The 26168-nt window shown below is 45.9% G+C and overlaps 60 non-coding genes across 60 annotated transcripts; all 60 read right to left on the bottom strand.

The window, feature by feature from the left end:
* Positions 1 to 5329: 5329 nt before the first annotated feature.
* On the bottom strand, positions 5330 to 5402 carry TRNAF-GAA (transfer RNA phenylalanine (anticodon GAA)). The gene has a single exon. It is a non-coding gene; the product is annotated as a tRNA-Phe (tRNA).
* A 571-nt stretch (positions 5403 to 5973) lies between these two features.
* On the bottom strand, positions 5974 to 6046 carry TRNAF-GAA (transfer RNA phenylalanine (anticodon GAA)). The gene has a single exon. It is a non-coding gene; the product is annotated as a tRNA-Phe (tRNA).
* Positions 6047 to 6296: 250 nt separating this feature from the next.
* TRNAF-GAA (transfer RNA phenylalanine (anticodon GAA)) lies at positions 6297 to 6369 on the bottom strand. Its single transcript has one exon. It is a non-coding gene; the product is annotated as a tRNA-Phe (tRNA).
* A 249-nt stretch (positions 6370 to 6618) lies between these two features.
* Positions 6619 to 6691, bottom strand: TRNAF-GAA (transfer RNA phenylalanine (anticodon GAA)). The gene has a single exon. It is a non-coding gene; the product is annotated as a tRNA-Phe (tRNA).
* Positions 6692 to 6940: 249 nt separating this feature from the next.
* On the bottom strand, positions 6941 to 7013 carry TRNAF-GAA (transfer RNA phenylalanine (anticodon GAA)). The gene has a single exon. It is a non-coding gene; the product is annotated as a tRNA-Phe (tRNA).
* A 250-nt stretch (positions 7014 to 7263) lies between these two features.
* On the bottom strand, positions 7264 to 7336 carry TRNAF-GAA (transfer RNA phenylalanine (anticodon GAA)). Its single transcript has one exon. It is a non-coding gene; the product is annotated as a tRNA-Phe (tRNA).
* A 249-nt stretch (positions 7337 to 7585) lies between these two features.
* On the bottom strand, positions 7586 to 7658 carry TRNAF-GAA (transfer RNA phenylalanine (anticodon GAA)). The gene has a single exon. It is a non-coding gene; the product is annotated as a tRNA-Phe (tRNA).
* Positions 7659 to 7908: 250 nt separating this feature from the next.
* TRNAF-GAA (transfer RNA phenylalanine (anticodon GAA)) lies at positions 7909 to 7981 on the bottom strand. Its single transcript has one exon. It is a non-coding gene; the product is annotated as a tRNA-Phe (tRNA).
* Positions 7982 to 8231: 250 nt separating this feature from the next.
* TRNAF-GAA (transfer RNA phenylalanine (anticodon GAA)) lies at positions 8232 to 8304 on the bottom strand. Its single transcript has one exon. It is a non-coding gene; the product is annotated as a tRNA-Phe (tRNA).
* Positions 8305 to 8876: 572 nt separating this feature from the next.
* TRNAF-GAA (transfer RNA phenylalanine (anticodon GAA)) lies at positions 8877 to 8949 on the bottom strand. The gene has a single exon. It is a non-coding gene; the product is annotated as a tRNA-Phe (tRNA).
* Positions 8950 to 9200: 251 nt separating this feature from the next.
* Positions 9201 to 9273, bottom strand: TRNAF-GAA (transfer RNA phenylalanine (anticodon GAA)). The gene has a single exon. It is a non-coding gene; the product is annotated as a tRNA-Phe (tRNA).
* A 250-nt stretch (positions 9274 to 9523) lies between these two features.
* TRNAF-GAA (transfer RNA phenylalanine (anticodon GAA)) lies at positions 9524 to 9596 on the bottom strand. The gene has a single exon. It is a non-coding gene; the product is annotated as a tRNA-Phe (tRNA).
* Positions 9597 to 9846: 250 nt separating this feature from the next.
* Positions 9847 to 9919, bottom strand: TRNAF-GAA (transfer RNA phenylalanine (anticodon GAA)). The gene has a single exon. It is a non-coding gene; the product is annotated as a tRNA-Phe (tRNA).
* Positions 9920 to 10169: 250 nt separating this feature from the next.
* TRNAF-GAA (transfer RNA phenylalanine (anticodon GAA)) lies at positions 10170 to 10242 on the bottom strand. The gene has a single exon. It is a non-coding gene; the product is annotated as a tRNA-Phe (tRNA).
* Positions 10243 to 10493: 251 nt separating this feature from the next.
* On the bottom strand, positions 10494 to 10566 carry TRNAF-GAA (transfer RNA phenylalanine (anticodon GAA)). Its single transcript has one exon. It is a non-coding gene; the product is annotated as a tRNA-Phe (tRNA).
* Positions 10567 to 10817: 251 nt separating this feature from the next.
* On the bottom strand, positions 10818 to 10890 carry TRNAF-GAA (transfer RNA phenylalanine (anticodon GAA)). Its single transcript has one exon. It is a non-coding gene; the product is annotated as a tRNA-Phe (tRNA).
* A 250-nt stretch (positions 10891 to 11140) lies between these two features.
* Positions 11141 to 11213, bottom strand: TRNAF-GAA (transfer RNA phenylalanine (anticodon GAA)). Its single transcript has one exon. It is a non-coding gene; the product is annotated as a tRNA-Phe (tRNA).
* Positions 11214 to 11463: 250 nt separating this feature from the next.
* Positions 11464 to 11536, bottom strand: TRNAF-GAA (transfer RNA phenylalanine (anticodon GAA)). Its single transcript has one exon. It is a non-coding gene; the product is annotated as a tRNA-Phe (tRNA).
* Positions 11537 to 11786: 250 nt separating this feature from the next.
* TRNAF-GAA (transfer RNA phenylalanine (anticodon GAA)) lies at positions 11787 to 11859 on the bottom strand. Its single transcript has one exon. It is a non-coding gene; the product is annotated as a tRNA-Phe (tRNA).
* Positions 11860 to 12110: 251 nt separating this feature from the next.
* On the bottom strand, positions 12111 to 12183 carry TRNAF-GAA (transfer RNA phenylalanine (anticodon GAA)). Its single transcript has one exon. It is a non-coding gene; the product is annotated as a tRNA-Phe (tRNA).
* A 250-nt stretch (positions 12184 to 12433) lies between these two features.
* TRNAF-GAA (transfer RNA phenylalanine (anticodon GAA)) lies at positions 12434 to 12506 on the bottom strand. Its single transcript has one exon. It is a non-coding gene; the product is annotated as a tRNA-Phe (tRNA).
* A 252-nt stretch (positions 12507 to 12758) lies between these two features.
* TRNAF-GAA (transfer RNA phenylalanine (anticodon GAA)) lies at positions 12759 to 12831 on the bottom strand. The gene has a single exon. It is a non-coding gene; the product is annotated as a tRNA-Phe (tRNA).
* Positions 12832 to 13081: 250 nt separating this feature from the next.
* Positions 13082 to 13154, bottom strand: TRNAF-GAA (transfer RNA phenylalanine (anticodon GAA)). Its single transcript has one exon. It is a non-coding gene; the product is annotated as a tRNA-Phe (tRNA).
* Positions 13155 to 13404: 250 nt separating this feature from the next.
* TRNAF-GAA (transfer RNA phenylalanine (anticodon GAA)) lies at positions 13405 to 13477 on the bottom strand. Its single transcript has one exon. It is a non-coding gene; the product is annotated as a tRNA-Phe (tRNA).
* Positions 13478 to 13727: 250 nt separating this feature from the next.
* Positions 13728 to 13800, bottom strand: TRNAF-GAA (transfer RNA phenylalanine (anticodon GAA)). Its single transcript has one exon. It is a non-coding gene; the product is annotated as a tRNA-Phe (tRNA).
* A 250-nt stretch (positions 13801 to 14050) lies between these two features.
* Positions 14051 to 14123, bottom strand: TRNAF-GAA (transfer RNA phenylalanine (anticodon GAA)). The gene has a single exon. It is a non-coding gene; the product is annotated as a tRNA-Phe (tRNA).
* Positions 14124 to 14374: 251 nt separating this feature from the next.
* Positions 14375 to 14447, bottom strand: TRNAF-GAA (transfer RNA phenylalanine (anticodon GAA)). Its single transcript has one exon. It is a non-coding gene; the product is annotated as a tRNA-Phe (tRNA).
* A 250-nt stretch (positions 14448 to 14697) lies between these two features.
* Positions 14698 to 14770, bottom strand: TRNAF-GAA (transfer RNA phenylalanine (anticodon GAA)). Its single transcript has one exon. It is a non-coding gene; the product is annotated as a tRNA-Phe (tRNA).
* A 250-nt stretch (positions 14771 to 15020) lies between these two features.
* TRNAF-GAA (transfer RNA phenylalanine (anticodon GAA)) lies at positions 15021 to 15093 on the bottom strand. Its single transcript has one exon. It is a non-coding gene; the product is annotated as a tRNA-Phe (tRNA).
* Positions 15094 to 15343: 250 nt separating this feature from the next.
* TRNAF-GAA (transfer RNA phenylalanine (anticodon GAA)) lies at positions 15344 to 15416 on the bottom strand. Its single transcript has one exon. It is a non-coding gene; the product is annotated as a tRNA-Phe (tRNA).
* Positions 15417 to 15667: 251 nt separating this feature from the next.
* TRNAF-GAA (transfer RNA phenylalanine (anticodon GAA)) lies at positions 15668 to 15740 on the bottom strand. The gene has a single exon. It is a non-coding gene; the product is annotated as a tRNA-Phe (tRNA).
* Positions 15741 to 15990: 250 nt separating this feature from the next.
* TRNAF-GAA (transfer RNA phenylalanine (anticodon GAA)) lies at positions 15991 to 16063 on the bottom strand. The gene has a single exon. It is a non-coding gene; the product is annotated as a tRNA-Phe (tRNA).
* A 252-nt stretch (positions 16064 to 16315) lies between these two features.
* TRNAF-GAA (transfer RNA phenylalanine (anticodon GAA)) lies at positions 16316 to 16388 on the bottom strand. The gene has a single exon. It is a non-coding gene; the product is annotated as a tRNA-Phe (tRNA).
* A 251-nt stretch (positions 16389 to 16639) lies between these two features.
* On the bottom strand, positions 16640 to 16712 carry TRNAF-GAA (transfer RNA phenylalanine (anticodon GAA)). The gene has a single exon. It is a non-coding gene; the product is annotated as a tRNA-Phe (tRNA).
* A 250-nt stretch (positions 16713 to 16962) lies between these two features.
* Positions 16963 to 17035, bottom strand: TRNAF-GAA (transfer RNA phenylalanine (anticodon GAA)). Its single transcript has one exon. It is a non-coding gene; the product is annotated as a tRNA-Phe (tRNA).
* A 250-nt stretch (positions 17036 to 17285) lies between these two features.
* Positions 17286 to 17358, bottom strand: TRNAF-GAA (transfer RNA phenylalanine (anticodon GAA)). The gene has a single exon. It is a non-coding gene; the product is annotated as a tRNA-Phe (tRNA).
* A 250-nt stretch (positions 17359 to 17608) lies between these two features.
* Positions 17609 to 17681, bottom strand: TRNAF-GAA (transfer RNA phenylalanine (anticodon GAA)). Its single transcript has one exon. It is a non-coding gene; the product is annotated as a tRNA-Phe (tRNA).
* Positions 17682 to 17931: 250 nt separating this feature from the next.
* TRNAF-GAA (transfer RNA phenylalanine (anticodon GAA)) lies at positions 17932 to 18004 on the bottom strand. Its single transcript has one exon. It is a non-coding gene; the product is annotated as a tRNA-Phe (tRNA).
* A 250-nt stretch (positions 18005 to 18254) lies between these two features.
* On the bottom strand, positions 18255 to 18327 carry TRNAF-GAA (transfer RNA phenylalanine (anticodon GAA)). The gene has a single exon. It is a non-coding gene; the product is annotated as a tRNA-Phe (tRNA).
* A 250-nt stretch (positions 18328 to 18577) lies between these two features.
* On the bottom strand, positions 18578 to 18650 carry TRNAF-GAA (transfer RNA phenylalanine (anticodon GAA)). Its single transcript has one exon. It is a non-coding gene; the product is annotated as a tRNA-Phe (tRNA).
* A 250-nt stretch (positions 18651 to 18900) lies between these two features.
* Positions 18901 to 18973, bottom strand: TRNAF-GAA (transfer RNA phenylalanine (anticodon GAA)). Its single transcript has one exon. It is a non-coding gene; the product is annotated as a tRNA-Phe (tRNA).
* Positions 18974 to 19223: 250 nt separating this feature from the next.
* Positions 19224 to 19296, bottom strand: TRNAF-GAA (transfer RNA phenylalanine (anticodon GAA)). The gene has a single exon. It is a non-coding gene; the product is annotated as a tRNA-Phe (tRNA).
* Positions 19297 to 19546: 250 nt separating this feature from the next.
* TRNAF-GAA (transfer RNA phenylalanine (anticodon GAA)) lies at positions 19547 to 19619 on the bottom strand. The gene has a single exon. It is a non-coding gene; the product is annotated as a tRNA-Phe (tRNA).
* Positions 19620 to 19869: 250 nt separating this feature from the next.
* Positions 19870 to 19942, bottom strand: TRNAF-GAA (transfer RNA phenylalanine (anticodon GAA)). Its single transcript has one exon. It is a non-coding gene; the product is annotated as a tRNA-Phe (tRNA).
* Positions 19943 to 20512: 570 nt separating this feature from the next.
* TRNAF-GAA (transfer RNA phenylalanine (anticodon GAA)) lies at positions 20513 to 20585 on the bottom strand. The gene has a single exon. It is a non-coding gene; the product is annotated as a tRNA-Phe (tRNA).
* A 571-nt stretch (positions 20586 to 21156) lies between these two features.
* Positions 21157 to 21229, bottom strand: TRNAF-GAA (transfer RNA phenylalanine (anticodon GAA)). Its single transcript has one exon. It is a non-coding gene; the product is annotated as a tRNA-Phe (tRNA).
* A 250-nt stretch (positions 21230 to 21479) lies between these two features.
* On the bottom strand, positions 21480 to 21552 carry TRNAI-GAU (transfer RNA isoleucine (anticodon GAU)). Its single transcript has one exon. It is a non-coding gene; the product is annotated as a tRNA-Ile (tRNA).
* Positions 21553 to 21801: 249 nt separating this feature from the next.
* TRNAF-GAA (transfer RNA phenylalanine (anticodon GAA)) lies at positions 21802 to 21874 on the bottom strand. The gene has a single exon. It is a non-coding gene; the product is annotated as a tRNA-Phe (tRNA).
* Positions 21875 to 22438: 564 nt separating this feature from the next.
* TRNAF-GAA (transfer RNA phenylalanine (anticodon GAA)) lies at positions 22439 to 22511 on the bottom strand. The gene has a single exon. It is a non-coding gene; the product is annotated as a tRNA-Phe (tRNA).
* A 250-nt stretch (positions 22512 to 22761) lies between these two features.
* TRNAF-GAA (transfer RNA phenylalanine (anticodon GAA)) lies at positions 22762 to 22834 on the bottom strand. Its single transcript has one exon. It is a non-coding gene; the product is annotated as a tRNA-Phe (tRNA).
* Positions 22835 to 23085: 251 nt separating this feature from the next.
* On the bottom strand, positions 23086 to 23158 carry TRNAF-GAA (transfer RNA phenylalanine (anticodon GAA)). Its single transcript has one exon. It is a non-coding gene; the product is annotated as a tRNA-Phe (tRNA).
* A 250-nt stretch (positions 23159 to 23408) lies between these two features.
* Positions 23409 to 23481, bottom strand: TRNAF-GAA (transfer RNA phenylalanine (anticodon GAA)). Its single transcript has one exon. It is a non-coding gene; the product is annotated as a tRNA-Phe (tRNA).
* A 251-nt stretch (positions 23482 to 23732) lies between these two features.
* TRNAF-GAA (transfer RNA phenylalanine (anticodon GAA)) lies at positions 23733 to 23805 on the bottom strand. The gene has a single exon. It is a non-coding gene; the product is annotated as a tRNA-Phe (tRNA).
* A 250-nt stretch (positions 23806 to 24055) lies between these two features.
* TRNAF-GAA (transfer RNA phenylalanine (anticodon GAA)) lies at positions 24056 to 24128 on the bottom strand. Its single transcript has one exon. It is a non-coding gene; the product is annotated as a tRNA-Phe (tRNA).
* A 250-nt stretch (positions 24129 to 24378) lies between these two features.
* TRNAF-GAA (transfer RNA phenylalanine (anticodon GAA)) lies at positions 24379 to 24451 on the bottom strand. Its single transcript has one exon. It is a non-coding gene; the product is annotated as a tRNA-Phe (tRNA).
* Positions 24452 to 24701: 250 nt separating this feature from the next.
* TRNAF-GAA (transfer RNA phenylalanine (anticodon GAA)) lies at positions 24702 to 24774 on the bottom strand. Its single transcript has one exon. It is a non-coding gene; the product is annotated as a tRNA-Phe (tRNA).
* A 250-nt stretch (positions 24775 to 25024) lies between these two features.
* On the bottom strand, positions 25025 to 25097 carry TRNAF-GAA (transfer RNA phenylalanine (anticodon GAA)). The gene has a single exon. It is a non-coding gene; the product is annotated as a tRNA-Phe (tRNA).
* A 250-nt stretch (positions 25098 to 25347) lies between these two features.
* TRNAF-GAA (transfer RNA phenylalanine (anticodon GAA)) lies at positions 25348 to 25420 on the bottom strand. The gene has a single exon. It is a non-coding gene; the product is annotated as a tRNA-Phe (tRNA).
* A 250-nt stretch (positions 25421 to 25670) lies between these two features.
* On the bottom strand, positions 25671 to 25743 carry TRNAF-GAA (transfer RNA phenylalanine (anticodon GAA)). Its single transcript has one exon. It is a non-coding gene; the product is annotated as a tRNA-Phe (tRNA).
* Positions 25744 to 25995: 252 nt separating this feature from the next.
* TRNAF-GAA (transfer RNA phenylalanine (anticodon GAA)) lies at positions 25996 to 26068 on the bottom strand. Its single transcript has one exon. It is a non-coding gene; the product is annotated as a tRNA-Phe (tRNA).
* Between the last annotated feature and the right edge of the window lie 100 nt (positions 26069 to 26168).

The following is a 26168-nucleotide window of genomic DNA, read 5'->3' as shown; positions in this document are numbered from 1 at the left end:
GCTCGCTGCTTGTTCGGTGGCTGGCTCGCGCGTCTGGGTTGACAATAAAACGGTCGCTCCTTCGTACCTGACGTCGTCTCACAAGTGGTGGAGCGTGCTGTGATTCCCAAGTCCTCGTGCACTACCGGTCACCCCTGGAGCTCCGATCAGGTCGACGGCTGTGCTTGCCAACAGTGATGGCGCAAAACGACCCACCCCCTACCGCCTTCTTCGCACCACCCGCTCAGCCTGCTGGGCCTCACCACACCGTGAGTACCTCGCAACGAGACCCTCCAGTGTTTTCTGGCCTTCGCGGTGAGGACGTAGAAGAATGGCTGGACAGTTACGACCGTACCAGCGCTTGCAATTACTGGGATGAGGCACATAAGCTGCGCTATGTACCCTTTTATCTGAAGGAGGTTGCTAAGACGTGGTATCATAACCACGAACGCGACTTTCCTGATTGGTCAGCATTCACGGTGCAGCTGCGTCAAATATTCGGCACTTCTACAGGACGCTCTGAGGTAGCTAAACAGAAGCTCGCTACCCGCATCCAGGGGCCTGACGAATCGTACACATCGTACATTGAAGACGTTCTGGCCCTCTGCCGCCGCGCCCAAAAGGACATGCCGGAGGCCGATCGTATTCGGCAAGTAATGAAAGGCATCAACTCCGTCGCCTTTAATGCTCTTGTCATGCAGAGCCCGACAACAGTTCAGGACATTATTACCACCTGCCAGCGCCTGGACGCACTTTACTCAATGCGCCTTCCACACGCCTCCTATGACACTCGTCTTACTGGCGAGCATGAGCTGCGAGCTCTAATTCGCACCATAGTGAGAGAGGAACTTCACAGCCTTGTTCCTGCCAGCGCACCGACTTCACCTGCCCGCTCACCCCCTCCTAACCTGCGGGAAATTATAAAGGACGAATTGGCGTCGATGACGAGCGTCGCACGTGCCCCGCCTCCTGTGCCCTTACATGTGCCTACGTATGCCGAAGTCGTGTCACGGCCTCCTCCACCTACTCCACCTGTAACTACGGACGTCGTATACGACCATTTGGCCGCGATGGCAGCCAAGGCACCACCACAACCACACTTCCCTGCCTGGCGCCCTACGCGCCCCGTCTGTTACTACTGTGGCATAAGAGGACATATCTCCCGCTTTTGCCGTCGGCGCCAGCAAGATGAACGACGAGGTTATTCTTCGTACGAGAGTGACCGGGCTGCGAGGTCTGACCCCTACGTTCCAGGAACCTACATTCCCTCGTCACGACGTTCGCCTTCGCCTCCTTTGTCCCACGGTGAACCTCGTTCTTCCCGCTCACCCCGCCGTCGTTCACCATCGCCCTTCCGCCGTACTACTTCGCCTTTACGTTCTGCCCTGATGCCCCTCGACAGCCACTCGGAAAACTAGCAGCTGCAGTTTTTGGAGGAGAAACTGCCTGTCGTCGAAGTGTCCCAATTCCTCCTGCGCGCCCTGCAAATTTACTAACTGTTTGTGTAGAAGGCATTTCGGTTGACGCACTCGTGGACACTGGAGCAGCCATTTCGGTCATTGATCGCGAACTATGTCATCGTCTACGAAAAGTGCAAACTCCATATGTTGGTCCGGTGTTATGTGGTGCTAATGAAAATAGAATTTACCCTATTGGACAATGCACTGTTCGTGTTCTGATCGACGGAATTCGTCACCATATACAATTGGCTGTGCTTTCTTCATGTGCTCATCCGATTATATTGGGCTGGGACTTCCTGTCAGCCGCTTCCGCTGTCATTTCGTGTGGTCCGCCCGTTATTCGCATTACGGACACTGAAAATTCTAGTGCTTACGATTTTTCGTCGCCTCACCTTGTTGCAGCTGCAGACTTTGTACTGCCCCCGGCCCAAGAACGTATCCTCACCATTAGATCCAGCGATACCATTGACGGTGACGCAGTGGTTGTCCCCGATCAGCGCTGCATTTTCCGAGGAATCGCCATCGCATGTTGTCTAGTGCGGTTTTCGCGTGGTCATGCCAGTCTCACCGCCTACAACACGACAACAGAGCCACAACTACTGCCAGAGGGGTCCACTGTTGCCAGCCTTATCGACATAGCACCGGTATGTGTCGTCACTGTATCGTCTCCGCCGTCAGTCGCTAAGTGTACGCCACCAGGAGGCTCATCTAATGCGCTTAAAGCCACTTTGAGTCCATATCTCACTCCAACGCAAACTAATGACTTAATGGCCCTTTTAACAAAACACAAGACTTGTTTTGACGTTTGTTCGGATGGCTTAGGTCAAACTACGGTGACCTCTCATCACATCGCCACAGACGGTTCTCGTATTATCCGCCGTCGCCCTTACCGCGTGTCGTCTTCAGAACGCAAGGTCATCGAGGAACAAGTCAATGACATGCTCGCACGCAACGTTATCAGACCTTCCACAAGCCCTTGGTCTTCTCCTGTTGTCCTAGTTAAGAAAAGGGACGGATCAGTGCGATTTTGCGTTGATTACAGGGCACTAAACAAAATTACGCGCAAGGATGTATATCCTATGCCTCGAATTGACGATGCACTTGACACCTTACAGGGTGCAGAATATTTCTCAAGTCTCGACCTACGATCTGGGTATTGGCAGATCCCGATGCATGAGTCTGATAAAGAGAAGACAGCGTTTGCTACTCCTGATGGTCTCTTCGAATTCAATGTGATGCCTTTTGGGCTCTGCAATGCCCCAGCCACATTTGAGCGGATGATCGATACGGTGCTGCGTGGCCTAAAATGGAAGACCTGTCTTTGTTACCTGGATGACATCGTCATCTTTTCATCCAGCTTCTCGCAACACCTAGAACGTCTAGACGAGGTGCTCACATGTCTAGCCAAAGCCGGTCTCCAGCTAAATACCAAGAAGTGTCGGTTTGCGAGCCGCAGCATCAAAGTGTTAGGCCACGTTGTCAGCAAGCTTGGCATCGAACCTGATCCCGACAAAGTGGCCGCTGTGCTGCACTTTCCTAAGCCCACCACGCTCAAAGACCTTCGCAGCTTCCTCGGCTTAGCCTCTTACTTCCGCCGTTTTGTCCGTGATTTTGCCACTATCGCGGCTCCTCTTCACAAACTCCTGACCACAAGTGCATCATTTCTTTGGACAGATGACTGTGAAGCTGCTTTCCAGACCCTGAAGCGATGCCTCACGTCAGGGCCAGTTCTTCGCCATTTTGATCCCACAGCCCCTACTATATTACACACTGACGCAAGTGGGCACGGAATCGGCGCTGTTCTGCTGCAGCGTGACCAGGCTTCACAAGAGCAAGTCGTGGCTTACGCGAGCCGTACTCTCTCCCCAGCGGAACGCAATTACAGCATCACTGAACAGGAATGTCTCGCTATCGTATGGTCCGTGCAAAAATTTCGCCCCTATTTGTATGGCCGCCGCTTCACGATCGTCACGGATCATCATGCGCTCTGTTGGTTGTCATCATTAAAAAACTTGTCAGGACGCCTCGGTCGTTGGGTGCTCCGACTGCAGGAGTATGACTACAGTGTCACATACCGGTCGGGCCGCAAACACCAAGATGCCGACGCTTTGTCACGCTGTCCGCTGTTGCAAAATCATGACGCATCTACATGCTGCGCAGCACCTCCCAGCCAAGAGACCACGCAGATGACCAGTCTTATTCCCATCGAGCCCACTGCACCGGATGACTTCCTTCAATCCGCAGACCTCACCTCGCTCCAACGTGCAGACACATACTGCCGTACAATCATCGATCGGCTCACCGGCTCATCTCGTGCTCCCAACAGCCGCTTGCGACGACAACTCACGCGTTTCAAACTTCATGACGGAACGCTACTTCGACAAACTTACCATCCTCTCGGTAGCCGATGGGTCCCGGTCATACCTCGCTCACTTCGACTCCGAGTCTTAGAAGCCTTTCATGACGACCCGACGGCTGGCCACTTGGGTTTTCATAAAACCTACGATCGCATTAAGACTCGCTGCTTCTGGCCTGGCCTCTCCACTAGTGTTTCCAGGTACGTCACTTCCTGTTCATCATGTCAGCACCGAAAACGTTCGACATCTCTTCCCGCCGGCCCTCTACAGCCTCTCCCGTGCCCATCCGCTCCCTTCGAGTTCGTCGGCATAGACTTATACGGACCCCTTCCGCTTACCGCCGCCGGTCACCGCTGGATTGTTACTGCCGTAGACCATCTTACTCGCTACGCTGAGACGGCAGCTCTTCCTACTGGAGCTGCCAGCGAAGTAGCCGACTTTGTTCTGCGTGCCATTATCCTGCGCCACGGCGCCCCTCGTGTTCTCCTGAGTGACCGTGGCAAGACATTTCTTTCTCGTGTGCTCGCTGAAGTTTTACAGGCCTCTGACACAATCCATAAGACCACCTCGGCATATCATCCGCAAACCAATGGTCTTACTGAGCGTTTTCATAGAACTTTGTCAGACATGATCTCTATGTATGTCCAACCCGATCACAAGAACTGGGACACAATACTACCTTTCGTCACGTTTGCCTATAACACCGCCATACAACGCACTACAACTTACAGCCCGTTTTTTCTTGTGTATGGCCGTGCACCATCTTTTGTTCTAGACACCAGCTTTTTGTCCACGCCTTCTGTCCCATCTGCGTCCCTTCCGGAAGAATTCGCTGCCCGTGTCAACCACTGCCGCACAATCGCCCGCGCCAACACCTCTACCATTCAGGCCCAGCGAAAAGTTCGTTGTGATGCGACACGTCGAGTTGTGTCATTCTACCCAGGCGACGAAGTGCTCCTCTGGACACCTGTTCGCACACCCGGCCTCTGTGAAAAATTCATTCACAGATACCTGGGTCCTTACACCGTGCTTGAACGAACATCGGCCGTAAATTATCGCGTCGCGCCGGTTACTTCGGCTTCTGATCGCCGTCGTCGCGGGACCGAGATCGTCCATGTGTCTCGCCTGAAACCTTATATCCAGCGCTCATACACTTACTAAATGAACGTCTTGCAGACCGCTTTCGTGTAGGGGGAAAATAGTGTGAGCGCTGATTGTGCTGCTCATCATTTTCACTTTCACCTGCGCATACAAAGCACCGTGATCATCATCATCGTAGCGGCTCGCTGCTTGTTCGGTGGCTGGCTCGCGCGTCTGGGTTGACAATAAAACGGTCGCTCCTTCGTACCTGACGTCGTCTCACAATATGTCTTTCCCGCTGTTCCGGTTCTTTTGCAACGCCTACTGCCGCGATGCATTCTGAATCAGCATTTTTATATCAAGCATGTGTGTTCACCTGCGTAACCGTTTCACTCGTTTGAGTTATTGCAAAACACTTGCATACCGACAGATTTAACGTAAATGTGCTTTGGACGCGGAAATCCGGAATCGAACCAGGGACCTTTACATCTTCAGTCTAACGCTCTCCCAACTGAGCTATTTCGGCAGACGGGAAAAGAGTGAAAGCGGGATTCAAAAGTTCTTGCGTTTCGGTAAAACCGCTTTATTTTAGCTGTTGCACATTATTACAAGTCTTTCACGCTGTTCCGGTTCTTTTGCAACGCCTACTGCCGCGATGCATTCTGAATCAGCATTTTCTATCAAGCATGTGTGTTCACCTGAGTAATCGTTTCAGTCGTTAGAATTATTGCGAAGTACTTGCATACCGACAGATTTAACAAATATGTGCTTTGGACGACAAAACCCGGGATCGAACCAGGGAACTTTAGATCTTCAGTCTAACAACTCCCAACTGAGCTATTTCGGCAGACGGGAGAAGAGTGAAAGCGGGATTCAACAGTTCTTGCGTTTCGGTAAAACCGCTTTATTTTAGCTGTTGCACATTATTACATGTCTTTCACGCTGTTCCGGTTCTTTTGCAACGCCTACTGCCGCGATGCATTCTGAATCAGCATTTTTTTAACAAGCATGTGTGTTCACCTGCGTAATCGTTTCACTCGTTAGATATATTGCAAAATACTTGCATACCGACAGATTTAACAAAAATGTGCTTTTGAGGCGGAAACCCGGGATCGAACCAGGGACCTTTAGACCTTCAGTCTAACGCTCTCCCAACTGAGCTATTTCGGCAGACGGGAGAAGAGTGAAAGCGGGATTCAACAGTTCTTGCGTTTCGGTAATACCGCTTTATTTTAGCTGTTGCACATTATTACATGTCTTTCCCGCTGTTACGGTTCTTTTGCAACGCCTACTGCCGCGATGCATTCTGAATCAGCATCTTTATATCAAGCATGTGTGTTCACCTGCGTAATCGTTTCACTCGTTAGAATTATTGCAAAATAATTGCATACCGACAGATTTAACAAAAATGTGCTTTGGACGCGTAAACCCGGGATCGAACCAGGGACCTTTAGATCTTCAGTCTAACGCTGTCCCAACTGAGCTATTTAGGCAGACGGGAGAAGAGTGAAAGCGGGATTCAACAGTTCTTGCGTTTCGGTAAAACCGCTTTATTTTAGCTGTTGCACATTATTACATGTCTTTCACGCTGTTCCGGTTCTTTTGCAACGCCTACTGCCGCGATGCATTCTGAATCAGCATTTTTTATCAAGCATGTGTGTTCACCTGCGTAACCGTTTCACTCGTTAGAGTTATTGCAAAACACTTGCATACCGACAGATTTAACGTAAATGTGCTTTGGACGCGGAAACCCGGGATCGAACCAGGGACCTTTAGATCTTCAGTCTAACGCTCTCCCAACTGAGCTATTTCGGCAGACGGGAAAAGAGTGAAAGCGGGATTCAACAGTTCTTGCGTTTCGGTAAAACCGCTTTATTTTAGCTGTTGCACATTATTACATGTCTTTCACGCTGTTCCGGTTCTTTTGCAACGCCTACTGCCGCGATGCATTCTGAATCAGCAGTTTCTATCAAGCATGTGTGTTCACCTGCGTAATCGTTTCAGTCGGTATAATTATTGCGAAATACTTGCATACCGACAGATTTAACAAAAATGTGCTTTGGACGCCAAAACCCGGGATCGAACCAAGGACCTTTAGATCTTCAGTCTAACGCTCTCCCAACTGAGCTATTTCGGCAGACGGGAGAAGAGTGAAAGCGGGATTCAACAGTTCTTGCGTTTCGGTAAAACCGCTTTATTTAAGCTGTTGCACTTTATTACATGTCTTTCACGCTGTTCCGGTTCTTTTGCAACGCCTACTGCCGCGATGCATTCTGAATCAGCATTTTTTTATCAAGCATGTGTGCTCACCTGCGTAACCGTTTCACTCGTTAGAATTATTGCAAAACACTTGCATACCGACAGATTTAACGTAAATGTGCTTTGGACGCGGAAACCCGGGATCGAACCAGGGACCTTTAGATCTTCAGTCTAACGCTCTCCCAACTGAGCTATTTCGGCAGACGGGAAAAGAGTGAAAGCGGGATTCAACAGTTCTTGCGTTTCGGTAAAACCGCTTTATTTTAGCTGTTGCACATTATTACATGTCTTTCACGCTGTTCCGGTTCTTTTGCAACGCCTACTGCCGCGATGCATTCTGAATCAGCATTTTCTATCAAGCATGTGTGTTCACCTGCGTAATCGTTTCAGTCGTTAGAATTATTGCGAAATACTTGCATACCGACAGATTTAACAAAAATGTGCTTTGGACGCCAAAATTCGGGATCGAACCAGGGACCTTTAGATCTTCAGTCTAACGCTCTCCCAACTGAGCTATTTCGGCAGACGGGAGAAGAGTCAAAGCGGGATTCAACAGTTCTTGCGTTTCGGTAAAACCGCTTTATTTTAGCTGTTGCACATTATTACATGTCTTTCACGCTGTTCCGGTTCTTTTGCAACGCCTACTGCCGCGATGCATTCTGAATCAGCATTTTTTTATCAAGCATGTGTGCTCACCTGCGTAATCGTTTCAGTCGTTAGAATTATTGCGAAATACTTGCATACCGACAGATTTAACAAAAATGTGCTTTGGACGCGGAAACCCGGGATCGAACCAGGGACCTTTAGATCTTCAGTCTAACGCTGTCCCAACTGAGCTATTTCGGCAGACGGGAGAAGAGTGAAAACGGGATTCAACAGTTCTTGCGTTTCGGTAAAACCGCTTTATTTTAGCTGTTGCACATTATTACATGTCTTTCACGCTGTTCCGGTTCTTTTGCAACGCCTACTGCCGCGATGCATTCTGAATCAGCATTTTTTTATCAAGCATGTGTGTTCACCTGCGTAACCGTTTCACTCGTTAGAATTATTGCAAAACACTTGCATACCGACAGATTTAACGTAAATGTGCTTTGGACGCGGAAACCCGGGATCGAACCAGGGACCTTTAGATCTTCAGTCTAACGCTCTCCCAACTGAGCTATTTCGGCAGTCGGGAAAAGAGTGAAAGCGGGATTCAAATGTTCTTGCGTTTCGGTAAAACCGCTTTATTTTAGCTGTTGCACATTATTACATGTCTTTCACGCTGTTACGGTTCTTTTGCGACGCCTACTGCCGCGATGCATTCTGAATCAGCATTTTTTTATCAAGCATGTGTGTTCACCTGCGTAACCGTTTCACTCGTTAGAATTTTTGCAAAATACTTGCATACCGACAGATTTAACAAAAATGTGCTTTGGACGCGGAAACCCGGGATGGAACCAGGGACTTTAGACCTTCAGTCTAACGCTCTCCCACTTGAGATATTTCGGCAGACGGGAGGAGAGTGAAAGCGGGATTCAACAGTTCTTGCGTTTCGGTAAAACCGCTTTATTTTAGCTGTTGCACATCATTACATGTCTTTCACGCTGTTCCGGTTCTTTTGCAACGCCTACTGCCGCGATGCATTCTGAATCAACATTTTTTTATCAAGCATGTGTGCTCACCTGTGTAACCGTTTCACTCGTTAAAATTATTGCAAAATACTTGCATACCGACAGACTTAACAAAAATGTGCTTTGGACGCCGAAACCTGGGATCGAACCAGAGACCTTTGGATCTTCAGTCTAACGCTCTCCCAACTGAGCTATTTCGGCAGACGGGAGAAGAGTGAAAGCGGGATTCAACAGTTCTTGCGTTTCGGTAAAACCGCTTTATTTTAGCTGTTGCACATTATTACATGGGTTTCACGCTGTTCCGGTTCTTTTGCAACGCCTACTGCCGCGATGCATTCTGAATCAGCAATTTTTTTAACAAGCATGTGTGTTCACATGCGTAATCGTTTCACTTGTTAGAATTATTGCAAAACACTTGCATACCGACAGATTTAACAAAAATGTGCTTTGGACGCCGAAACCCGGGATCAAACCAGGGACCTTTAGATATTCAGTCTAACGCTCTCCCAACTGAGCTATTTCGGCAGACGGGAAAAGAGTGAAAGCGGGATTCAACAGTTCTTGCGTTTCGGTAAAACCGCTTTATTTTAGCTGTTGCACATTATTACATGTCTTTCACGCTTTTCCGGTTCTTTTGCAACGCCTACTGCCGCGATGCATTCTGAATCAGCATTTTTTTATCAAGAATGTGTGTTCACCTGCGTAATCGTTTCACTCGTTAGAATTATTGCAAAATACTTGCATACCGACAGATTTAACAAAAATGTGCTTTGGACGCCAAAACCCGGGATCGAACCAGGGACCTTTAGATCTTCAGTCTAACGCTCTCCCAACTGAGCTATTTCGGCAGACGGGAGAAGAGTGAAAGCGGGATTCAACAGTTCTTGCGTTTCGGTAAAACCGCTTTATTTTAACTGTTGAACATTATTACATGTCTTTCACGCTGTTCGGGTTCTTTTGCAACGCCTACTGTCGCGATGCATTCTGAATCAGCATTTTTTTATCAAGCATGTGTGTTCACCTGCGTAATCGTTTCACTCGTTAGAATTATTGCAAAATACTTGCATACCGTCAGATTTAACAAAAATGTGCTTTGGACGCCGGAACACGGGATCGAACCAGGGACATTTAGATCTTCAGTCTAACACTCTCCCAACTGAGCTATTTCGGCAGACGGGAGAAGAGCGAAAGCGGGATTCAACAGTTCTTGTGTTTCGGTAAAACCGCTTTATTTTAGCTATTGCACATTATTACATGTCTTTCACGCTGTTCCGGTTCTTTTGCAACGCCTACTGCCGCGATGCATTCTGAATCAGCATTTTTTTATCAAGCATGTGTGTTCACCTGCGTAACCGTTTCACTCGTTAGAATTGTTGCAAAACACTTGCATACCGACAGATTTAACAAAAATGTGCTTTGGACGCCAAAACCCGGGATCGAACCAGGGACCTTTAGATCTTCAATCTAACGCTGTCCCAACTGAGCTTTTTCGGCAGACGGGAGAAGAGTGAAAGCGGGATTCAACAGTTCTTGCGTTTCGGTAAAACCGCTTTATTTTAGCTGTTGCACAGTATTACATGTCTTTCACGCTGTTCCGGTTCTTTTGCAACGCCTACTGCCGCGATGCCTTCCGAATCAGCATTTTTTTTATTAAGCATGTGTGCTCACCTGCGTAAACGTTTCACTTGTTAGAATTATTGCAAAACACTTGCATACCGACAGATTTAACAAAAATGTGCTTTGGACGCCGAAACCCGGGATCGAACCAGGGACCTTTAGATCTTCAGTCTAACGCTCTCCCAACTGAGCTATTTCGGCAGGCGGGAGAAGAGTGAAAGCGGGATTCAACAGTTCTTGCGTTTCGGTAAAACCGCTTTATTTTGGCTGTTGCACATTATTACATGTCTTTCACGCTGTTCCGGTTCTTTTGCAACGCCTACTGCCGTGATGCATTCTGAATCAGCATTTTTTCATCAAGCATGTGTGCTCACCTGCGTAATCGTTTCACTCGTTGGAATTATTGCAAAATACTTGCATACCGACAGATTTTACTAAAATAGTGCTTTGGACGCCGAAACCCGGGAACGAACTAGGGACCTTTAGATCTTCAGTCTAACGCTGTCCCAACTGAGCTATTTCGGCAGACGGGAGAAGAGTGAAAGCGGGATTCAACAGTTCTTGCGTTTCGGTAAAACCGCTTTATTTTGGCTGTTGCACATTATTACTTGTCTTTCACGCTGTTCCGGTTCTTTTGCAACGCCTACTGCCGCGATGCATTCTGAATCAGCATTTTTTTATCAAGCATGTGTGCTCACCTGCGTAATCGTTTCACTCGTTAGAATTATTGCAAAATACTTGCATACCGACTGATTTAACAAAAATGTGCTTTGGACGCCGAAACCCGGGGTCGAACCAGAGACCTTTAGATCTTCAGTCTAATGCTCTCCCAACTGAGCTATTTCGGCAGGCGGGAGAAGAGTGAAAGCGGGATTCAAGAGTTCTTGCGTTTCGGTAAAACCGCTTTATTTTAGCTGTTGCACATTATTACATGTCTTTCACGCTGTTCCGGTTCTTTTGCAACGCCTCCTGCCGCGATGCATTCTGAATCAGCATTTTTTTATCAAGCTTGTGTGCTCACCTGCGTAACCGTTTCAATCGTTATAATTATTGCAAAACACTTGCATACCGACAGATTTAACAAAAATGTGCTTTGGACGCCGAAACCCGGGATCGAACCAGGGACCTTTGGATCTTCAGTCTAACGCTCTCCCAACTCAGCTACTTCGGCAGACGGGAGAAGAGTGAAAGCGGGATTCAACAGTTCTTGCGTTTCGGTAAAACCGCTTTATTTTAGCTGTTGCACATTATTACATGTCTTTCACGCTGTTCCGGTTCTTTTGCAACGCCTACTGCCGCGATGCCTTCCGAATCAGCATTTTTTTATTAAGCATGTGTGCTCACCTGCGTAAACGTTTCACTTGTTAGAATTATTGCAAAACACTTGCATACCGACAGATTTAACAAAAATGTGCTTTGGACGCCGAAACCCGGGATCGAACCAGGGACCTTTAGATCTTCAGTCTAACGCTCTCCTAACTGAGCTATTTCGGCAGGCGGGAGAATAGTGAAAGCGGGATTCAACAGTTCTTGCGTTTCGGTAAAACCGCTTTATTTTAGCTGTTGCACATTATTACATGTCTTTCATGCTGTTCCGGTTCTTTTGCAACGCCTACTGCCGCGATGCATTCTGAATCAGCATTTTTTTATTAAGCATGTGTGTTCACCTGCGTAACCGTTTCACTCGTTAGAATTATTGCACAATACTTGTATACCGACAGATTTAACAAAAAAAGTGCTTTGGACGCCGAAACCCGGTATCGAACCAGGGACCTTTAGATCTTCAGTCTAACGCTGTCCCAATTGAGCTTTTTCGGCAGACGGGAGAAGAGTGAAAGCGGGATTCAACAGTTCTTGCGTTTCGGTAAAACCGCTTTATTTTAGCTGTTGCACAATATTACATGTCTTTCGCGCTGTTCCGGTTCTTTTGCAACGCCTACTGCCGCGATGCATTTTGAATCAGCATTTTTTTAACAAGAATGTGTGTTCACCTGCGTAATCGTTTCACTCGTTAGAATTATTGCAAAATACTTGCATACCGACAGATTTAACAAAAATGTGCTTTGGACGCCGAAACCCGGGATCGAACCAGGGACCTTTAGATCTTCAGTCTAACGCTCTCCCAACTGAGCTATTTCGGCAGGCGGGAAAATTAGTGAAAGCGGGATTCAACAGTTCTTGCGTTTCGGTAAAAGCGCTTTATTTTGGCTGTTGCACATTATTACTTGTCTTTCACGCTGTTCCGGTACTTTTGCAACGCCTACTGCCACGATGCATTCTGAATCAGCATTTTTTTATCAAGCATGTGTGTTCACCTGCGTAACCGTTTCACTCGTTAGAATTATTGCAAAATACTTGCATACCGACAGATTTTACTAAAATAGTGCTTTGGACGCCGAAACCCGGGAACGAACTAGGGACCTTTAGATCTTCAGTCTAACGCTGTCGCAACTGAGCTATTTCGGCAGACGGGAGAAGAGTGAAAGCGGGATTCAACAGTTCTTGCGTTTCGGTAAAACCGCTTTATTTTGGCTGTTGCACATTATTACTTGTCTTTCACGCTGTTCCGGTTCTTTTGCAACGCCTACTGCCGCGATGCATTCTGAATCAGCATTTTTTTATCAAGCATGTGTGCTCACCTGCGTAATCGTTTCACTCGTTAGAATTATTGCAAAATACTTGCATACCGACAGATTTAACAAAAATGTGCTTTGGACGCCGAAACCCGGGGTCGAACCAGGGACCTTTAGATCTTCAGTCTAACGCTCTCCCAACTGAGCTATTTCGGCAGGCGGGAGAAGAGTGAAAGCGGGATTCAACAGTTCTTGCGTTTCGGTAAAACCACTTTATTTTAGCTGTTGCACATTATTACATGTCTTTCACGCTGTTCCGGTTCTTTTGCAACGCCTCTTCCCGCGATGCATTCTGAATCAGCATTTTTTTATCAAGCATGTGTGCTCACCTGCGTAACCGTTTCACTCGTTATAATTATTGCAAAACACTTGCATATTGACAGATTTAACAAAAATGTGCTTTGGACGCCGAAACCCGGGATCGAACCAGGGACCTTTGGATCTTCAGTCTAACGCTCTCCCAACTCAGCTACTTCGGCAGACGGGAGAAGAGTGAAAGCGGGATTCAACAGTTCTTGCGTTTCGGTAAAACCGCTTTATTTTAGCTGTTACACATTATTACATGTCTTTCACGCTGTTCCGGTTCTTTTGCAACGCCTACTGCCGCGATGCATTCTGAATCAGCATTTTTTTATCAAGCATGTGTGTTCACCTGCGTAATCGTTTCACTCGTTAGAATTATTGCAAAATACTTGCATACCGACAGATTTAACAAAAATGTGCTTTGGACGCCGAAACCCGGGATCGAACCAGGGACCTTTAGATCTTCAGTCTAATGCTCTCCCAACTGAGCTATTTCGGCAGGCGGGAGAAGAGTGAAAGCGGGATTCAACAGTTCTTGCGTTTCGGTAAAACCGCTTTATTTTAGCTGTTGCACATTATTACATGTCTTTCACGCTGTTCCGGTTCTTTTGCAACGCCTCCTGCCGCGATGCATTCTGAATCAGCATTTTTTATCAAGCATGTGTGTTCACCTGCGTAACCGTTTCACTCGTTAGAATTATTGCAAAATACTTTCATACCGACAGATTTAACAAAAAAAGTGCTTTGAACGCCGAAACCCGGGATCGAACCAGGGACCTTTGGATCTTCAGTCTAACGCTCTCCCAACTCAGCTACTTCGGCAGACGGGAGAAGAGTGAAAGCGGCATTCAACAGTTCTTGCGTTTCGGTAAAACCGCTTTATTTTAGCTGTTGCACATTATTACATGTCTTTCACGCTGTTCCGGTTCTTTTGCAACGCCTACTGCCGTGATGCATTCTGAATCAGCATTTTTTCATCAAGCATGTGTGCTCACCTGCGTAATCGTTTCACTCGTTGGAATTATTGCAAAATACTTGCATACCGACAGATTTTATTAAAATAGTGCTTTGGACGCCGAAACCCGGGAACGAACTAGGGACCTTTAGATCTTCAGTCTAACGCTGTCCCAACTGAGCTATTTCGGCAGACGGGAGAAGAGTGAAAGCGGGATTCAACAGTTCTTGCGTTTCGGTAAAACCGCTTTATTTTGGCTGTTGCACATTATTACTTGTCTTTCACGCTGTTCCGGTTCTTTTGCAACGCCTACTGCCGCGATGCATTCTGAATCAGCATTTTTTTATCAAGCATGTGTGCTCACCTGCGTAATCGTTTCACTCGTTAGAATTATTGCAAAATACTTGCATACCGACTGATTTAACAAAAATGTGCTTTGGACGCCGAAACCCGGGGTCGAACCAGAGACCTTTAGATCTTCAGTCTAATGCTCTCCCAACTGAGCTATTTCGGCAGGCGGGAGAAGAGTGAAAGCGGGATTCAAGAGTTCTTGCGTTTCGGTAAAACCGCTTTATTTTAGCTGTTGCACATTATTACATGTCTTTCACGCTGTTCCGGTTCTTTTGCAACGCCTCCTGCCGCGATGCATTCTGAATCAGCATTTTTTTATCAAGCTTGTGTGCTCACCTGCGTAACCGTTTCAATCGTTATAATTATTGCAAAACACTTGCATACCGACAGATTTAACAAAAATGTGCTTTGGACGCCGAAACCCGGGATCGAACCAGGGACCTTTGCATCTTCAGTCTAACGCTCTCCCAACTCAGCTACTTCGGCAGACGGGAGAAGAGTGAAAGCGGGATTCAACAGTTCTTGCGTTTCGGTAAAACCGCTTTATTTTAGCTGTTGCACATTATTACATGTCTTTCACGCTGTTCCGGTTCTTTTGCAACGCCTACTGCCGCGATGCCTTCCGAATCAGCATTTTTTTATTAAGCATGTGTGCTCACCTGCGTAAACGTTTCACTTGTTAGAATTATTGCAAAACACTTGCATACCGACAGATTTAACAAAAATGTGCTTTGGACGCCGAAACCCGGGATCCAACCAGGGACCTTTAGATCTTCAGTCTAACGCTCTCCCAACTGAGCTATTTCGGCAGGCGGGAGAATAGTGAAAGCGGGATTCAACAGTTCTTGCGTTTCGGTAAAACCGCTTTATTTTAGCTGTTGCACATTATTACATGTCTTTCATGCTGTTCCGGTTCTTTTGCAACGCCTACTGCCGCGATGCATTCTGAATCAGCATTTTTTTATTAAGCATGTGTGTTCACCTGCGTAACCGTTTCACTCGTTAGAATTATTGCGCAATACTTGTATACCGACAGATTTAACAAAAAAAGTGCTTTGGACGCCGAAACCCGGTATCGAACCAGGGACCTTTAGATCTTCAGTCTAACGCTGTCCCAATTGAGCTTTTTCGGCAGACGGGAGAAGAGTGAAAGCGGGATTCAACAGTTCTTGCGTTTCGGTAAAACCGCTTTATTTTAGCTGTTGCACAATATTACATGTCTTTCGCGCTGTTCCGGTTCTTTTGCAACGCCTACTGCCGCGATGCATTTTGAATCAGCATTTTTTTAACAAGAATGTGTGTTCACCTGCGTAATCGTTTCACTCGTTAGAATTATTGCAAAATACTTGCATACCGACAGATTTAACAAAAATGTGCTTTGGACGCCGAAACCCGGGATCGAACCAGGGACCTTTAGATCTTCAGTCTAACGCTCTCCCAACTGAGCTATTTCGGCAGGCGGGAAAATTAGTGAAAGCGGGATTCAACAGTTCTTGCGTTTCGGTAAAAGCGCTTTATTTTGGCTGTTGCACATTATTACTTGTCTTTCACGCTGTTCCGGTACTTTTGCAACGCCTACTGCCACGATGCATTCTGAATCAGCATTTTTTTATCAAGCATGTGTGTTCACCTGCGTAACCGTTTCACTCGTTAGAATTATTGCAAAATACTTGCATACCGACAGATTTAACAAAAAAAGTGCTTTGGACGCCGAAACCCGGGATCGAACCAGGGACCTTTAGATCTTCAGTCTAACGCTCTCCCAACTGAGCTGTTTCGGAAGACGGGAGAAGTGTGAAAGCGGCATTCAACAGTTCTTGCTTTTCGGTAAAACCGCTTTATTTTAGCTGTTGCACATTATTACATGTCTTTCACGCTGTTCCGGTTCTTTTGCAACGCCTACTGCCGTGATGCATTCTGAATCAGCATTTTTTCATCAAGCATGTGTGCTCACCTGCGTAATCGTTTCACTCGTTGGAATTATTGCAAAATACTTGCATACCGACAGATTTTACTAAAATAGTGCTTTGGACGCCGAAACCCGGGAACGAACTAGGGACCTTTAGATCTTCAGTCTAACGCTGTCGCAACTGAGCTATTTCGGCAGACGGGAGAAGAGTGAAAGCGGGATTCAACAGTTCTTGCGTTTCGGTAAAACCGCTTTATTTTGGCTGTTGCACATTATTACTTGTCTTTCACGCTGTTCCGGTTCTTTTGCAACGCCTACTGCCGCGATGCATTCTGAATCAGCATTTTTTTATCAAGCATGTGTGCTCACCTGCGTAATCGTTTCACTCGTTAGAATTATTGCAAAATACTTGCATACCGACAGATTTAACAAAAATGTGCTTTGGACGCCGAAACCCGGGGTCGAACCAGGGACCTTTAGATCTTCAGTCTAACGCTCTCCCAACTGAGCTATTTCGGCAGGCGGGAGAAGAGTGAAAGCGGGATTCAACAGTTCTTGCGTTTCGGTAAAACCACTTTATTTTAGCTGTTGCACATTATTACATGTCTTTCACGCTGTTCCGGTTCTTTTGCAACGCCTCTTCCCGCGATGCATTCTGAATCAGCATTTTTTTATCAAGCATGTGTGCTCACCTGCGTAACCGTTTCACTCGTTATAATTATTGCAAAACACTTGCATATTGACAGATTTAACAAAAATGTGCTTTGGACGCCGAAACCCGGGATCGAACCAGGGACCTTTGGATCTTCAGTCTAACGCTCTCCCAACTCAGCTACTACGGCAGACGGGAGAAGAGTGAAAGCGGGATTCAACAGTTCTTGCGTTTCGGTAAAACCGCTTTATTTTAGCTGTTACACATTATTACATGTCTTTCACGCTGTTCCGGTTCTTTTGCAACGCCTACTGCCGCGATGCATTCTGAATCAGCATTTTTTTATCAAGCATGTGTGTTCACCTGCGTAATCGTTTCACTCGTTAGAATTATTGCAAAATACTTGCATACCGACAGATTTAACAAAAATGTGCTTTGGACGCCGAAACCCGGGATCGAACCAGGGACCTTTAGATCTTCAGTCTAATGCTCTCCCAACTGAGCTATTTCGGCAGGCGGGAGAAGAGTGAAAGCGGGATTCAACAGTTCTTGCGTTTCGGTAAAACCGCTTTATTTTAGCTGTTGCACATTATTACATGTCTTTCACGCTGTTCCGGTTCTTTTGCAACGCCTCCTGCCGCGATGCATTCTGAATCAGCATTTTTTATCAAGCATGTGTGTTCACCTGCGTAACCGTTTCACTCGTTAGAATTATTGCAAAATACTTTCATACCGACAGATTTAACAAAAAAAGTGCTTTGAACGCCGAAACCCGGGATCGAACCAGGGACCTTTGGATCTTCAGTCTAACGCTCTCCCAACTCAGCTACTTCGGCAGACGGGAGAAGAGTGAAAGCGGCATTCAACAGTTCTTGCGTTTCGGTAAAACCGCTTTATTTTAGCTGTTGCACATTATTACATGTCTTTCACGCTGTTCCGGTTCTTTTGCAACGCCTACTGCCGTGATGCATTCTGAATCAGCATTTTTTCATCAAGCATGTGTGCTCACCTGCGTAACCGTTTCACTCGTTATAATTATTGCAAAACACTTGCATATTGACAGATTTAACAAAAATGTGCTTTGGACGCCGAAACCCGGGATCGAACCAGGGACCTTTGGATCTTCAGTCTAACGCTCTCCCAACTCAGCTACTTCGGCAGACGGGAGAAGAGTGAAAGCGGGATTCAACAGTTCTTGCGTTTCGGTAAAACCGCTTTATTTTAGCTGTTACACATTATTACATGTCTTTCACGCTGTTCCGGTTCTTTTGCAACGCCTACTGCCGCGATGCATTCTGAATCAGCATTTTTTTATCAAGCATGTGTGTTCACCTGCGTAATCGTTTCACTCGTTAGAATTATTGCAAAATACTTGCATACCGACAGATTTAACAAAAATGTGCTTTGGACGCCGAAACCCGGGTTCGAACCAGGGACCTTTAGATCTTCAGTCTAACGCTCTCCCAACTGAGCTATTTCGGCAGGCGGGAAAAGAGTGAAAGCGGGATTCAACAGTTCTTGCGTTTCGGTAAAACCGCTTTATTTTGGCTGTTGCACATTATTACTTGTCTTTCACGCTGTTCCGGTACTTTTGCAACGCCTACTGCCACGATGCATTCTGAATCAGCATTTTTTATCAAGCATGTGTGTTCACCTGCGTAACCGTTTCACTCGTTAGAATTATTGCAAAATACTTTCATACCGACAGATTTAACAAAAAAAGTGCTTTGAACGCCGAAACCCGGGATCGAACCAGGGACCTTTAGATCTTCAGTCTAACGCTCTCCCAACTGAGCTGTTTCGGAAGACGGGAGAAGAGTGAAAGCGGCATTCTACAGTTCTTGCTTTTCGGTAAAACCGCTTTATTTTAGCTGTTGCACATTATTACATGTCTTTCACGCTGTTCCGGTTCTTTTGCAACGCCTACTGCCGTGATGCATTCTGAATCAGCATTTTTTTATCAAGCATGTGTGCTCACCTGCGTAATCGTTTCACTCGTTAGAATTATTGCAAAATACTTGCATACCGACAGATTTAACAAAAATGTGCTTTGGACGCCGAAACCCGGGGTCGAACCAGGGACCTTTAGATCTTCAGTCTAACGCTCTCCCAACTGAGCTATTTCGGCAGGCGGGAGAAGAGTGAAAACGGGATTCAACAGTTCTTGCGTTTCGGTAAAACCGCTTTATTTTAGCTGTTGCACATTATTACATGTCTTTCACGCTGTTCCGGTTCTTTTGCAACGCCTCCTGCCGCGATGCATTCTGAATCAGCATTTTTTTATCAAGCATGTGTGCTCACCTGCGTAACCGTTTCACTCGTTATAATTATTGCAAAACACTTGCATACCGACAGACTTAACAAAAATGTGCTTTGGACGCCGAAACCCGGGATCGAACCAGGGACCTTTAGATCTTCAGTCTAACGCTCTCCCAACTGAGCTGTTTCGGAAGACGGGAGAAGAGTGAAAGCGGCATTCAACAGTTCTTGCTTTTCGGTAAAACCGCTTTATTTTAGCTGTTGCACATTATTACATGTCTTTCACGCTGTTCCGGTTCTTTTCCAACGCCTACTGCCGCGATGCATTCTGAATCAGCATTTTTTTATCAAGCATGTGTGTTCACCTGCGTAATCGTTTCACTCGTTAGAATTATTGCAAAATACTTGCATACCGACAGATTTAACAAAAATGTGCTTTGGACGCCGGAACCCGGGATCGAACCAGGGACCTTTAGATCTTCAGTCTAATGCTCTCCCAACTGAGCTATTTCGGCAGACGGGAGAAGAGTGAAAGTGGGACTTACCAGTTGTTGCGTTTCAGTAAAACCGCTTTATTTTAGCTATTGCACAATAATACATGTCTTTACGCTGTTCCGGTTCTTTCGCAACGCCTACTGCCGCGATGCATTCTGAATCAGCATTTTTTATCAAGCATGTGTGTTCACCTGCGTAACCGTTTCACTCGTTAGAATTCTTGCAAAATTCTTGTATATTGACAGATTTAACAAAAAAGTGCTTTGGACGCCGAAACTCGGGATCGAGCCAAGGACCTTCGGATCTTCAGTCTAACGGTGTCCCAACTGAGCTGTTTCGGCAGACGGAGAAGAGTGAAAGCGGGATTCAACAGTTCTTGCGTTTCGGTAAAACCGCTTTATTTTAGCTGTTGCACATTATTACATGTCTTTCACGCTGTTCCGGTTCTTTTGCAACGCCTACTGCCGCGATGCATTCTGAATCAGCATTTTTTTATCAAGCATGTGTGTTCACCTGCGTAATCGCTTCACTCGTTAGAATTATTGCAAAATACTTGCATACCGACAGATTTAACAAAAATGTGCTTTGAACGCCGGAACCCGGGATCGAACCAGGGACCTTTAGATCTTCAGTCTAATGCTCTCCCAACTGAGCTATTTCGGCAGACGGGAGAAGAGTGAAAGTGGGACTTACCAGTTGTTGCGTTTCAGTAAAACCGCTTTATTTTAGCTATTGCACAATAATACATGTCTTTACGCTGTTCCGGCTCTTTCGCAACGCCTACTGCCGCGATGCATTCTGAATCAGCATTTTTTATCAAGCATGTGTGTTCACCTGCGTAACCGTTTCACTCGTTAGAATTATTGCAAAATTCTTGTATATTGACAGATTTAACAAAAAAGTGCTTTGGACGCCGAAACCCGGGATCGAGCCAAGGACCTTCGGATCTTCAGTCTAACGGTGTCCCAACTGAGCTATTTCGGCAGACGGGAGAAGAGTGAAAGCGGGATTCAACAGTTCTTGCGTTTCGGTAAAACCGCTTTATTTTAGCTGTTGCACATTATTACATGTCTTTCACGCTGTTCCGGTTCTTTTGCAACGCCTACTGCCGCGATGCATTCTGAATCAGCATTTTTTTATCAAGCATGTGTGTTCACCTGCGTAATCGTTTCACTCGTTAGAATTATTGCAAAATACTTGCATACCGACAGATTTAACAAAAATGTGCTTTGGACGCCGAAACCCGGGAACGAACTAGGGACCTTTAGATCTTCAGTCTAACGCTGTCCCAACTGAGCTATTTCGGCAGACGGGAGAAGAGTGAAAGCGGGATTCAACAGTTCTTGCGTTTCGGTAAAACCGCTTTATTTTGGCTGTTGCACATTATTACTTGTCTTTCACGCTGTTCCGGTTCGTTTGCAACGCCTACTGCCGCGATGCATTCTGAATCAGCATTTTTTTATCAAGCATGTGTGCTCAGCTGCGTAATCGTTTCACTCGTTACAATTATTGCAAAATACTTGCATACCAACAGATTTAACAAAAATGTGCTTTGGACGCCGAAACCCGGGATCGAACCAGGGACCTTTAGATCATCAGACTAACGCTGTCCCAACTTAGCTATTTCGGCAGACGGGAGAAGAGTGAAAGCGGGATTCAACAGTTCTTGCATTTCGGTAAAACCGCTTATTTTAGATGTTGCACATTATTACATGTCTTTCACGCTGTTCCGGTTCTTTTGCAACGCCTACTGCCGCGATGCATTCTGAATCAGCATTTTTTGATCAAGCATGTGTGCTCACCTGCGTAACCGTTTCACTCGTTAGAATTATTGCAAAATAATTGCATACCGACAGATTTAACAAAAATGTGCTTTGGACGCCGAAACCCGGGATCGAACCAGGGACCTTTAGATCTTCAGTCTAACGCTGTCCCAACTGAGCTATTTCGGCAGACGGGAGAAGAGTGAAAGCGGGATTCAACAGTTCTTGCGTTTCGGTAAACCGCTTTATTTTAGCTGTTGCACATTATTACATATCTTTCACGCTGTTCCGGTTCTTTTGCAACGCCTACTGCCGCGATGCATTCTGAATCAGCATTTTTTTATCAAGCATGTGTGTTCACCTGCGTAACCGTTTCACTCGTTAGAATTATTGAAAAATACTTGCATACCGACAGATTTAACAAAATTGTGCTTTGGACGCCGAAACCCGGGATCGAACCAGGGACCTTTAGTCTAACGCTCTCCCAACTGAGCTATTTCGGCAGACGGGAGAAGAGTGAAAGCGACATTCAAAAGTTCTTGCGTTTCGGTAAAACCGCTTTATTTTAGCTGTTGCACATTATTACATGTCTTTCACGCTGTTCCGGTTCTTTTGCAACGCCTACTGCCGCGATGCATTCTGAATCAGCATTTTTTTATCAAGAATGTGTGTTCACCTGCGTAATCGTTTCACTCGTTAGAATTACTGCAAAATACTTGCATACCGACAGATTTAAGAAAAATGTGTTTTGGACGCCGAAACCCGGGATCAAACCAGGGACCTTTAGATCTTCAGTCTAACGCTCTCCCAACTGAGCTATTTCGGCAGACGGGAGAAGAGTGAAAGCGGGATTCAACAGTTCTTGCGTTTCGGTAAAACCGCTTTATTTTAGCTGTTACACATTATAACATGTCTTTCACGCTGTTCTGGTTCTTTTGCAACGCCTACTGCCGTGATGCATTCTGAATCAGCATTTTTTTATCAAGAATGTGTGTTCACCTGCCTAATCGTTTCACTCGTTAGAATTACTGCAAAATACTTGCATACCGACAGATTTAACAAAAATGTGATTTGGACGCCGCAACCCGGGATCGAACCAGGGACCTTTAGATCTTCAGTCTAATGCTCTCCCAACTGAGCCATTTCGGCAGACGGGAGAAGAGTGAAAGCGGGATTCAACAGTTCTTGCGTTTCGGTAAAACCGCTTTATTTTAGCTGTTGCACATTATTACATGTCTTTCACGCTGTTCCGGTACTTTTGCAACGCCTACTGCCACGATGCATTCTGAATCAGCATTTTTTTATCAAGCATGTGTGTTCACCTGCGTAACCGTTTCACTCGTTAGAATTATTGCAAAAAACTTGCATACCGACAGATTTAACAAAAAAAGTGCTTTGGACGCCGAAACCCGGGATCGAACCAGGGACCTTTAGATCTTCAGTCTAACGCTCTCCCAACTGAGCTGTTTCGGAAGACGGGAGAAGAGTGAAAGCGGCATTCAACAGTTCTTGCTTTTCGGTAAAACCGCTTTATTTTGGGTGTTGCACATTATTACTTGTCTTTCACGCTGTTCCGGTACTTTTGCAACGCCTACTGCCACGATGCATACTGAATCAGCATTTTTTATCAAGCATGTGTGTTCACCTGCGTAACCGTTTCACTCGTTAGAATTATTGCAAAATACTTTCATACCGACAGATTTAACAAAAAAAGTGCTTTGAACGCCGAAACCCGGGATCGAACCAGGGACCTTTAGATCTTCAGTCTAACGCTCTCCCAACTGAGCTGTTTCGGAAGACGGGAGAAGAGTGAAAGCGGCATTCAACAGTTCTTGCTTTTCGGTAAAACCGCTTTATTTTAGCTGTTGCACATTATTACATGTCTTTCACGCTGTTCCGGTTCTTTTGCAACGCCTACTGCCGTGATGCATTCTGAATCAGCATTTTTTCATCAAGCATGTGTGCTCACCTGCGTAATCGTTTCACTCGTTGGAATTATTGCAAAATACTTGCATACCGACAGATTTTACTAAAATAGTGCTTTGGACGCCGAAACCCGGGAACGAACTAGGGACCTTTAGATCTTCAGTCTAACGCTGTCCCAACTGAGCTATTTCGGCAGACGGGAGAAGAGTGAAAGCGGGATTCAACAGTTCTTGCGTTTCGGTAAAACCGCTTTATTTTGGCTGTTGCACATTATTACTTGTCTTTCACGCTGTTCCGGTTCTTTTGCAACGCCTACTGCCGCGATGCATTCTGAATCAGCATTTTTTTATCAAGCATGTGTGCTCACCTGCGTAATCGTTTCACTCGTTAGAATTATTGCAAAATACTTGCATACCGACAGATTTAACAAAAATGTGCTTTGGACGCCGAAACGCGGGGTCGAACCAGGGACCTTTAGATCTTCAGTCTAACGCTCTCCCAACTGAGCTATTTCAGCAGGCGGGAGAAGAGTGAAAGCGGGATTCAACAGTTCTTGCGTTTCGGTAAAACCACTCTATTTTAGCTGTTGCACATTATTACATGTCTTTCACGCTGTTCCGGTTCTTTTGCAACGCCTCCTCCCGCGATGCATTCTGAATCAGCATTTTTTTATCAAGCATGTGTGCTCACCTGCGTAACCGTTTCACTCGTTATAATTATTGCAAAACACTTGCATATTGACAGATTTAACAAAAATGTGCTTTGGACGCCGAAACCCGGGATCGAACCAGGGACCTTTGGATCTTCAGTCTAACGCTCTCCCAACTCAGCTACTTCGGCAGACGGGAGAAGAGTGAAAGCGGGATTCAACAGTTCTTGCGTTTCGGTAAAACCGCTTTATTTTAGCTGTTACACATTATTACATGTCTTTCACGCTGTTCCGGTTCTTTTGCAACGCCTACTGCCGCGATGCATTCTGAATCAGCATTTTTTTATCAAGCATGTGTGTTCACCTGCGTAATCGTTTCACTCGTTAGAATTATTGCAAAATACTTGCATACCGACAGATTTAACAAAAATGTGCTTTGGACGCCGAAACCCGGGATCGAACCAGGGACCTTTAGATCTTCAGTCTAACGCTCTCCCAACTGAGCTATTTCGGCAGGCGGGAAAAGAGTGAAAGCGGGATTCAACAGTTCTTGCGTTTCGGTAAAACCACTTTATTTTGGCTGTTGCACATTATTACTTGTCTTTCACGCTGTTCCGGTACTTTTGCAACGCCTACTGCCACGATGCATTCTGAATCAGCATTTTTTATCAAGCATGTGTGTTCACCTGCGTAACCGTTTCACTCGTTAGAATTATTGCAAAATACTTTCATACCGACAGATTTAACAAAAAAAGTGCTTTGAACGCCGAAACCCGGGATCGAACCAGGGACCTTTAGATCTTCAGTCTAATGCTCTCCCAACTGAGCTGTTTCGGAAGACGGGAGAAGAGTGAAAGCGGCATTCAACAGTTCTTGCTTTTCGGTAAAACCGCTTTATTTTAGCTGTTGCACATTATTGCATGTCTTTCACGCTGTTCCGGTTCTTTTGCAACGCCTACTGCCGTGATGCATTCTGAATCAGCATTTTTTTATCAAGCATGTGTGCTCACCTGCGTAATCGTTTCACTCGTTAGAATTATTGCAAAATACTTGCATACCGACAGATTTAACAAAAATGTGCTTTGGACGCCGAAACCCGGGGTCGAACCAGGGACCTTTAGATCTTCAGTCTAACGCTCTCCCAACTGAGCTATTTCGGCAGGCGGGAGAAGAGTGAAAACGGGATTCAACAGTTCTTGCGTTTCGGTAAAACCGCTTTATTTTAGCTGTTGCACATTATTACATGTCTTTCACGCTGTTCCGGTTCTTTTGCAACGCCTCCTGCCGCGATGCATTCTGAATCAGCATTTTTTTATCAAGCATGTGTGCTCACCTGCGTAACCGTTTCACTCGTTATAATTATTGCAAAACACTTGCATACCGACAGATTTAACAAAAATGTGCTTTGGACGCCGAAACCCGGGATCGAACCAGGGACCTTTAGATCTTCAGTCTAACGCTCTCCCAACTGAGCTGTTTCGGAAGACGGGAGAAGAGTGAAAGCGGCATTCAACAGTTCTTGCTTTTCGGTAAAACCGCTTTATTTTAGCTGTTGCACATTATTACATGTCTTTCACGCTGTTCCGGTTCTTTTGCAACGCCTACTGCCGCGATGCATTCTGAATCAGCATTTTTTTATCAAGCATGTGTGTTCACCTGCGTAACCGTTTCACTTGTTAGAATTATTGCAAAATACTTGTATACCGACAGATTTAACAAGAAAAAGCGCTTTCGACGCCGAAACCCGGGATCGAGCCAAGGACCTTGGGATCTTCAGTCTAACGCTCTCCCAACTGAGCTATTTCGGCAGACGGGAGAAGAGTGAAAGCAGGATTCAACAGTTGTTGCGTTTCAGTAAAACCGCTTTATTTTAGCTATTGCACAATAATACATGTCTTTACGCTGTTC

Source organism: Rhipicephalus microplus, chromosome 4 (assembly GCF_043290135.1).
Source record: "Rhipicephalus microplus isolate Deutch F79 chromosome 4, USDA_Rmic, whole genome shotgun sequence".
Taxonomy (NCBI): Eukaryota; Metazoa; Arthropoda; class Arachnida; order Ixodida; family Ixodidae; genus Rhipicephalus; species Rhipicephalus microplus.
This window is presented reverse-complemented; position numbering and strand designations above follow the sequence as displayed.